The sequence below is a fragment of the Papaver somniferum genome, unplaced genomic scaffold (genome assembly GCF_003573695.1).
Source record: "Papaver somniferum cultivar HN1 unplaced genomic scaffold, ASM357369v1 unplaced-scaffold_21, whole genome shotgun sequence".
Classification (NCBI taxonomy): Eukaryota; Viridiplantae; Streptophyta; class Magnoliopsida; order Ranunculales; family Papaveraceae; genus Papaver; species Papaver somniferum.
The window spans coordinates 15,678,952-15,687,698 of NW_020631041.1; the positions used below are offsets into that span (position 1 = coordinate 15,678,952).

The 8,747-nt window shown below is 36.2% G+C and overlaps 1 pseudogene; it reads right to left on the bottom strand.

The window, feature by feature from the left end:
• Positions 1-949: 949 nt before the first annotated feature.
• LOC113339669 lies at positions 950-6,141 on the bottom strand (annotated as a pseudogene).
• Positions 6,142-8,747: the final 2,606 nt, after the last annotated feature.

The following is an 8,747-nucleotide window of genomic DNA, read 5'->3' on the forward strand; positions in this document are numbered from 1 at the left end:
CCTTTCTCTTTATATAGGTGCTTACATAGTGGATGACAACTAATATGTATTGGAGTACAACTAATAAACCCCTTTTATTTCGGATCCGACGTGTGGTACTCTCGCACACCCATATTGGATCTTTTCGCACGTGCTCGTGCTACGTCTCTCGCACACTCATATGGGTTATGCGATATTTTGCCCCTCCAGGGTCATAAATCACGCATTAGGAAGCGATAAGGATGTTGCAAATTTGATCAATAAACTTAGCGGGGAGATCATTTACGACGCGGATACTTGCCACTTACGTCAGCACATGAGAGAACTGAACATGTACTACGACAAAATCTAGTAGTCCGTGGAAAGTTGCTTCACTTTTCGCAGCCGTAATTCTGTTACTACTAACATTTTGCCGGACCTTCTTCTCGTTCTACGGTTATTTCAAGCCACCAAAATAGTCATATGCTACTGATGGATATTGCTTGGTACAATTTAAAGACGGACCCGGTTCTAATTAAAGGCATTTCTATCTTTCTTGTTGTATAAACATTTCTAGTTAACTATTTTGCTTGTTATTCAATAAAAAGTCAATTTGGTGTGAGCATTCTGTTGACCGTGAAAAAATGAAATCCAAAATCTAAGAGAGCACAAACTTTAGTCAAGCTAAAAACTTAATTAAAACCACATGTGAATCAAGTTAGAGCGAAATAGATTTAGTACTATTTTTTTTTTTAACTTTTTTTAATTTTTTTAATTTGGTGCTGATCAGTTTTGAATTTGAATTTATGTCACTCGTATGAATATAAGATATCAAACCAACTCATACCTTATTATGAGTTTATGACATCGTCATCACAAAGCAGTTATTCATAGTACATAATACTAGTATATCACAAGTATCGAGCACAAAATATAAAACCAACTCATCTCTTCATTGACTCGGCACATAGTAATAAACTTCTTCATATTTCTAGACAGGAAAGCGGCAAGGCACATATGCTGGCTTTTGAGCAAAATAATGTCCCTGCAGAACTTTCAACTTTTCAGGCACTTCCTCGAATGTTGGGCGACATTTCGGATCCCTGCATAATCAAATTGCAGTTAAGTATAAGAACGAAAAATATCCAAAAGATTTTCTTTAGATATTACTATGTGCGGAAATGCCTAGCAGAAAATAGAGCAATTGTACGACCCAAACTAACAAAAAAGCACGTTCCAAAATCAAGTACATACCTGTGCCAACAGCTCTCAATTAGAGATGCCCAAAGTGGGTCAGTGTCTTTTGGTATCTCATTTCGTTGATCCATGAATCCTACAGCGGCGATCACCTGCGTGGTTCATATCCATTTTTGAGTAAAAATAAAAGTCGTGATTCGTGAAGAAGTTATTAGATACACCGTTGAATCATATTCTGTGATGAACATACCTGCATTGGGTTCAGGTCATTCCAAGGGATTTTTAGTGTGGCAAGCTCCCATAGAACAACTCCAAAGCTAAATACATCAGACCTATTCAATTTCCCATGTAGAAGTTAGAAAGTTTATATATCTTTGGGGATCGAGAAAGAAGGAGTGAAATCTCATTAAAGAATGTGGTAGCCTACTTCTCATCTGCCGGCTCATTACGGATAACCTCTGGCGCCATCCACTGTGCCTGCAAAACACAGCAAATACAGAGGATCTGCTATTTCAAATCTACAGAAGAAAGAAACAAAAGAACTAAGGCAATGCTATTTATGACGTGTGTTACCGTTCCGTCTCCAGTACTTGTTGTTATAAATGATGCGTGTTTGAGTCACGAGAGTCCAAAATCACCAACCTAATCACAATGAAAACAATATCAAGGAGGTTAATAAATGATTTTCCCTGCATCCAATAAGACAGTATATTAAGCGGAAAATGGGTCATTTGTCCAAATATTTTTAAAACATGGTTCAAATGGACGAGTAAAAATTAATATGGGTGAAATGGACACCAAAAAAATAATAAGGATTCATTCCGACTTAAACTTAAAAAATAGCAAGGATGAAACTGGATGCATCCTGATGTAAATTGAAATAAGAAAAAATATTCGAAAATGGGTAGGATGAAACTGTTTACATCCTGGCTATTTTTACAGTTTTGTTTATTTAAACAGTATCAAAATCTAGATGTCCTTTTCATCCGGAAATTGTTGACTTTGGTCTTTTTAAACAATTTTGTGTATATTAAGTACCTTGACACTCCAGTTCTTAGCAACCAAAAGATTTGATGACTTCAAATCACGGTGAATAATTGGTGCTTTGTGACTATGAAGGTAATGCGTAACTCGTGGCTACAAAAAAAGGTAGTTCCAAAAACAATATTTTGAAAATCTGGTTGCCGGTTGCTAATTAAAATTCCTCAGCAAAAGTTGTTGCAAGGAATTGAACAACACACTCACAATGTCCAAAGCCATGTGAACACGCCGTCTCCACCCTAATGTAGCAGTGGTAGTAGTTTGACGTCGAAGTAATTGGAACAGACTTCCACTGCAAATTGGATAGTTGTAGGTACACCCAGTAAGTAGAATAATATGAAACCTAAATTATCCAGTTAGCAATCAACAGAAAAAGGCTAAAAGTAGAGAATGAACCGTGGAAGGAACTCAGTGACAATACACAGATGCTGAGGCGAAGTTACGCCCCCCATAAAGAGTACCACGTTTGGATGCCTCAGCCTCTTCATCAGTAATACCTCTTGTCCGAAGGAATGTTGCTTTAGCAAGTCTTTTGAGTATTCAAAGTTGAAAAATACTTTAATTGCAACATCCTGGGAGAAATGGTGATGCAGAGCGAAAGCCCAAACCAAAGTTAATATTTAAAGCTCTTTTTTTTAATAGAAAAACTTAAGGCAAAAGCACCTTAAGGAACCATTACAACTTCATCAACACCATTACAGGGACAATTACAGAGATGGTGTATGCAACAGAAATTACAAGAATAATATGAGCAACAACACTTATAGATCTGATGTAGGAAACTTGAGTAAATTTGAATAATATGGACACTAACAACTCTAAAGACATAGCAAAGAGAATCACACAATAATACAACTAATTGAATCCTTTCAATGTGAAGTTTAGATGGTATTATTTGGAAAGAACTAATTTCTTCCAAATCAATTAACAATTTTGCACAAGGTAAAATTGTTAGGATCCAAAAAAAGATCCATCCATCTCTCAGGGTTTTGGATGTGTGGAGATGAAAAACCACACATAGCACTCCTTTCCTGGTCACGAACAGGAGAGGGCAGGATCATACAATGATCCACTTTTTTGTAACATAGTAACTGAAAGGAACCCAAAACAGGGGTATTGATTACTGATAAGATCTTGCTACTTCGTCTCTTTGAATCAGATGTTATGTTGATTGATCTTAGAGTTCAGTATGTGATTTTTTGTGTTGTTTCTGTGATTCTTGTTGATTCTGTGATTGTTGTTGCTGTTGTAGTTGAAACTCTTGTGATTGCTGCTGTAGTTGAAACTCTTGTGATTGCTGCTGCTATTTTTGCAACAAGTGATTCCGTTGTTGCTATTGATCCTGATTTAAGAGATGTTGAAGAAGTATTGAAACAGAAATTTTCCTCCGCAAAGAGAGAAAACCCATCAATCCTAATAACGAATCTACACAAACCAGAGAAGAACTACTCTACACCGATCTAAAACTTAAAGGATGAAAATCCAACTAGATTTCTCAAAGAAATCAGTCAGATTTAAACCAAAAACTAACCTAAAAAGATGAAATCAAAGCAGTAAAAGATGAAAAGGCAAATGGAGAAGATCATTTGAGCTTCTCTTGCTCAGGTCCGCTCCAATAGAGCAAGATCCGAGCAAGAGAAAACTCAAACGGCGCTAGGGTTTCGTTGGGTTTTCAGAGAGGATTTTTTTGGAGAGAGAAAGTTTTCTACTAGCTTTTAATATTTAAAACTCATACATATCTAAAATGACACTAAAGAAACTCAATACTCTTAAATTTATCCAAAAACGTCTAGTAACATGGACGACAAGTGGCTAAACTTGGCTATAAATCGTCTCTGTTTCTACCACCAAATATTTTGATGTGGAAATTTTCCCGAAATTTATTTTTAGACCACCAGATGTTAAAAGTAAACTATAACCCAGGGACAAGTCTAGCAAGGGGCTAACCCGGGCTATAACGTGCACCTATTTTCGGCCCGATATTTTTTTTATGTAGGAAATTTTTTTAAAACATTATTTATCCCTCATGTATTCGTGATAACTCAATGCAGTTTTATCCCAGATAAATTTTAGCACATGATTTCGTTTAAAAAGTAGTGATACATTCTTTCATTACTTTCCAATTTTTCTTCCATAATCCCATAAATTTCTTCTCTAATCAGTTGATTTATCTAGTATTTTATAAAAAAATCCAAATTAACCATTAATTACGCAATTCGTTCTAGAAAAAAAAGATCGTAGCGGCTTTTGGCGGCATAGACAACCGGTAGTATTCTAGCCCCACCCCTGGAAGATTTTCCGCCCTGTTATAACCTATGCATTTTTTTAGCCCATGCCATACTAAGACAGTCAAAACTTGACCTTACTTAAAGCAAAATTTCTTCTTCTCAACATGTTTAGCTCTCAATTTTCTTTAATAAACTACAAATTTGTTTATGTAAGCATTTTTGTTGTTGACTTTTTTTATTTTTGTTTTTAACGATAAATGTAGATTTCAGGAAGGAAAGACAAACTACACACCGTGCCACACCACAGTCCACGATACACAGTTGCAATTGAACCTGAGACCCAACAGTAATAGTATATGTAAAAGAAAAAGGACCGACTCTACAGTTAAACGATAAAACAGAAGTAAATGCTTAAGCAATAATGTATATATTTACTACGTACCTCGCCCAATCTGTTCACGGAATGTCAAATTGTTCAAGGAGATATCATAATTTAAATAGTCTGTTTCCATATAAAATTTACGACGAGGACTGCTACTCGTACTACCAGTACCAATGCTATTAGTTGTTCCTTTATTGTTCGAGACTTCGTTGCCACCCGCACCCTGCAGGATTTGCATGCTTTCCCACGACCATGATACTCCCTTCACCCCGGAAGTTATGATCACGTTACACGTAGACACCATTTTTACTTGCACCCTTTCCGTCAGCAGAATATCCAAAAAGATTCCATAGGCGTACGTTCTTAAGGGAAGAATCCACCCTACTATGGTCAGACGGAGCGGCTTCCAATGTTTTCATTTTTGGCCTTACCTTATTTTTCTTCGATCTCGATATCTGATACAAAGTTGCGTTAAGAGAGAGAGAGATATAAATATATATATAGGAGAGATAGAAATATATATAGAGAGTGAGATGGTTTAGATTTTGTGGAAACTTACTAATTTTGATATCATCGACGGTAAGATAGCTTTCAGAGGTTTATGCCAAAGATCAAAATCAGGTCTGGTAGTTGTTAGACAAGTACTAGGATTACACAGCCAACTGGAGCTAGGGGGATAGGAATCATCTACCAAAGGTTTGCTACTAAGAGAATTGGGTTCTGTGCCAGGAGACGTCCGTACAGTGTTGTCTTGAAAAGACTCCGAAGCCACTGATACGCAGATAATCCCCACCAAAGTACCACTATCATCATATAATGGGGAAGAGGTACCAATTACTTGAATTAGTCGGCCTTGTTTACTCCTGATAGGAAAAATCCCTGTCCAATTCTCCCCTGATGAGGCATTCCTTTGGAGTATTTTATCTGATACATCGACGTTTCGCTCCTCAACTATTAATCGGTTCATATTCTGACCAAGAGCTTCAGATGCAGAGTACCCAAAAATTTGTTCGGCGGCTCTATTCCTGAAATTAAATGGACAAAGATGTAACATCCGAAATTCCGGCTTACCATGCATAAGCCAATTAATTAATAACATTTTTTTTTTCTAAAATGAAGCCAATTAATTTATAGGTGGAAGGGGTACTATATATGTGAATGGCAGTGTGTCAATACTCACCAGTAAACTAAGACACCATCGAGGTCAACAATATGGAGTGCCTGACCCATCGACTGCAAGATATTTAAATACTGTTTAGGCGTGAAATTTATACTTCCTCTTCGAAGATGATTATTTGGAAGATTTAGGCTACTAGTATCGCTATGTTTAACCATCTCCTAGGATTCGCAGATCTTGATTTCACTATTAATTTTGCCTGAGACTCAAAAAGATTACTGCTGGACCGTTTACATGAAGGATTCTTTATATAGTACGTAGAACTACTTATGAAATTCCCTTCATAACTTGTTAAGGGAATTTGTTAAGGTTAATCATTAGTATTGTTAAGGTTAATCATAATTTGTTAAGGTTAATCATTAGTATTGTTAAGGTTAATCATAATTTGTTAAGGGAATTTCACTATTAATCATTCACGACTCTTCATAACTTGTTAAGGTTAATCGCATATATTCTATGATATTCCAAGTTTAGAGTTTCAAGATTTCCAAGATTAATCTCAGGTTTGGACATCAGTATCAATTTTACAGAAAAAATACAAGTATATATAAAACACCAAATGCCTGTCTCTAATTGAAATGCCTGTTTTAATTACCTGCACTTAAATTAATGTATTATGCGTCTTTTTGTTAGACACTAGTATATATATGTACAAAATATAGGACAACATCCAACGTTAAAACAAAAAGAGACAGCAAATTGAACTATCCGGTCAAAACAAGATATGTCACCAGATAAGCACCTTGAGTACAGTCCACATTGTCTGACCCTGTCTTTTGGGAACCTGATCAGCTGCCATACAGAGGCTTTGTATTGCCTTATACCTCCAACAAATATATCTAGGACACTGTTGAAAAATATGTTTTGGTTTCGTAAATCATACCAATTCGACAAACATCAAATCCTTTAAAATCCTAAGTCACTGGAGTCCCATGTTGAATGCTGAGCGTCACCGTTGAATTCCTACAATCGCTCAGAGAAGAGGGCCACAGTCGTTCAGAGAAGAGAGCCACAGTCGCTTAGAAAAGAGTTCTCACGTTAAACCTGGAAAGGACACTTGGCGAGACCCTATTGGTCATGGGGTTAAGCGTTAAAACTAGGGTTTACACCTATATTTAGCTAAACCTAAATCTAATCCCGTTTAGCTAAAAAAAAAAAAAAAAAAAAAAAAACCTGCCGCAAACTTTCATATTTCTTGCTTTTTATTTCTCAATATTTCTTCAAACGGTATGTTCTCATCTTCTCTAATAATCCCTGTTTTTTCTATTTTTTGCTGCCTAATGGTAACTCTATATCGGTTGTTATCCTGACTAAATTAAATTTCTTCTATTAGCTATCGATTCTTTACGAACCCTAAACCTAGAATCCTGTTCTTTTGTTTGGTTTGGTTTCTTTAGTTTAATTTTGCAGCGTTTTAGTTTGTGTTTTGGGAGGCAAAGCAATCGAGGGTTACCAACATACGGTAATACAAAACATAACCTATTACTCCCTTCCCTCCGCTCTTCCCTCGGGATAGTAAATCTACTGAATCTCTTATAAATTGATCAAGCCTGCCAAAACATAAGATACGCTGAAACAAAAAGAAACAGCTATCGAGCAATCTGGTCAAAAACAAAATATGTTATATGTCACAAGATAAGCACATGCACGGTGCCCATTGTCATGTCTCTTTGCAACTTAATAAGCTGCCACACAGTATAGATTTTGCATTAATTTCCTTATTTTCTCTTCTTTGTCCATGAGTAGGAATAGTACTAGCCACGTATGTATACCCTTGGAGTTTATTTTCATTTTGGGTGGCGCGCTTTAGTACAGCGGTAAAGTCGCTTTAGTACAGCGCCAACACCAAATTCTTTACGGATTAGAAAAATAAAAAATACACTACTGCCGATGAATAATGAGAATAAAGAAACTGCTAGTTGATCTAAAAGATGGCTTATGCTTAATTAGTAATAAAATGACATTAAATCTCTACAAAGTTAATGAAACAGAAATTTTAATAATAAAATCTTAGTAGAAAGATAACATCAATCGGGAATTCTCTTGAGCTTTGAAACGAGATTACGAAAATATGTCTGTTCAGATCTTTCCACCTTTCAAGCAGTTCCTCGAATGTTGGCAGGCATTTTGGGTCCCTGAGAGTAAAACCTTAGATTGTGTAAAGTATAGACATTAACAGATACAATTTAATTAAAGAAATTTGTTGAATAAGCACCTGTTCCACGCACTCTAGACCTTTAAACCAGATTGAAAGATAGTGACTGGACTAAATCGATCATATGCTGTGAATAAACATACCTGCATCTGGTTAAGGTCAGCACCTATGTATTGTCGGCACTTAATTAGTTCCTCCCATGCGGACAGTAACTTCACCTCAGCACCTATATATTGTCAATGAGCGACTTCCCCCAGAGGTGCTGAGGTGAAGTTATTGCCTTCATAAAGAGTACCACGTTATTTGTAGTCCGGACAGAGCCTCTTCATCAGTAATTCATATATACCTTGGTAAAGAACAAAGATATGTAATTTTAGGCGGCTGATTGTTATATCTATTTATTATTCATCAGGTACACATAAAGTTCTATCCTAATTATACAAAAGACAGAAATCTGAAAATCCAAGTACCCAAAAATAGATTAGATTCACAATAAGAAGCACAATGACAAATGCAGTGCTACCTTCGGAGCTTTCTTTAAACCAAAGTACTTGGTGATTGAACTTAGCAAATGAACTCGATGAAGATGGTATTGAGAGTAAACTGTGT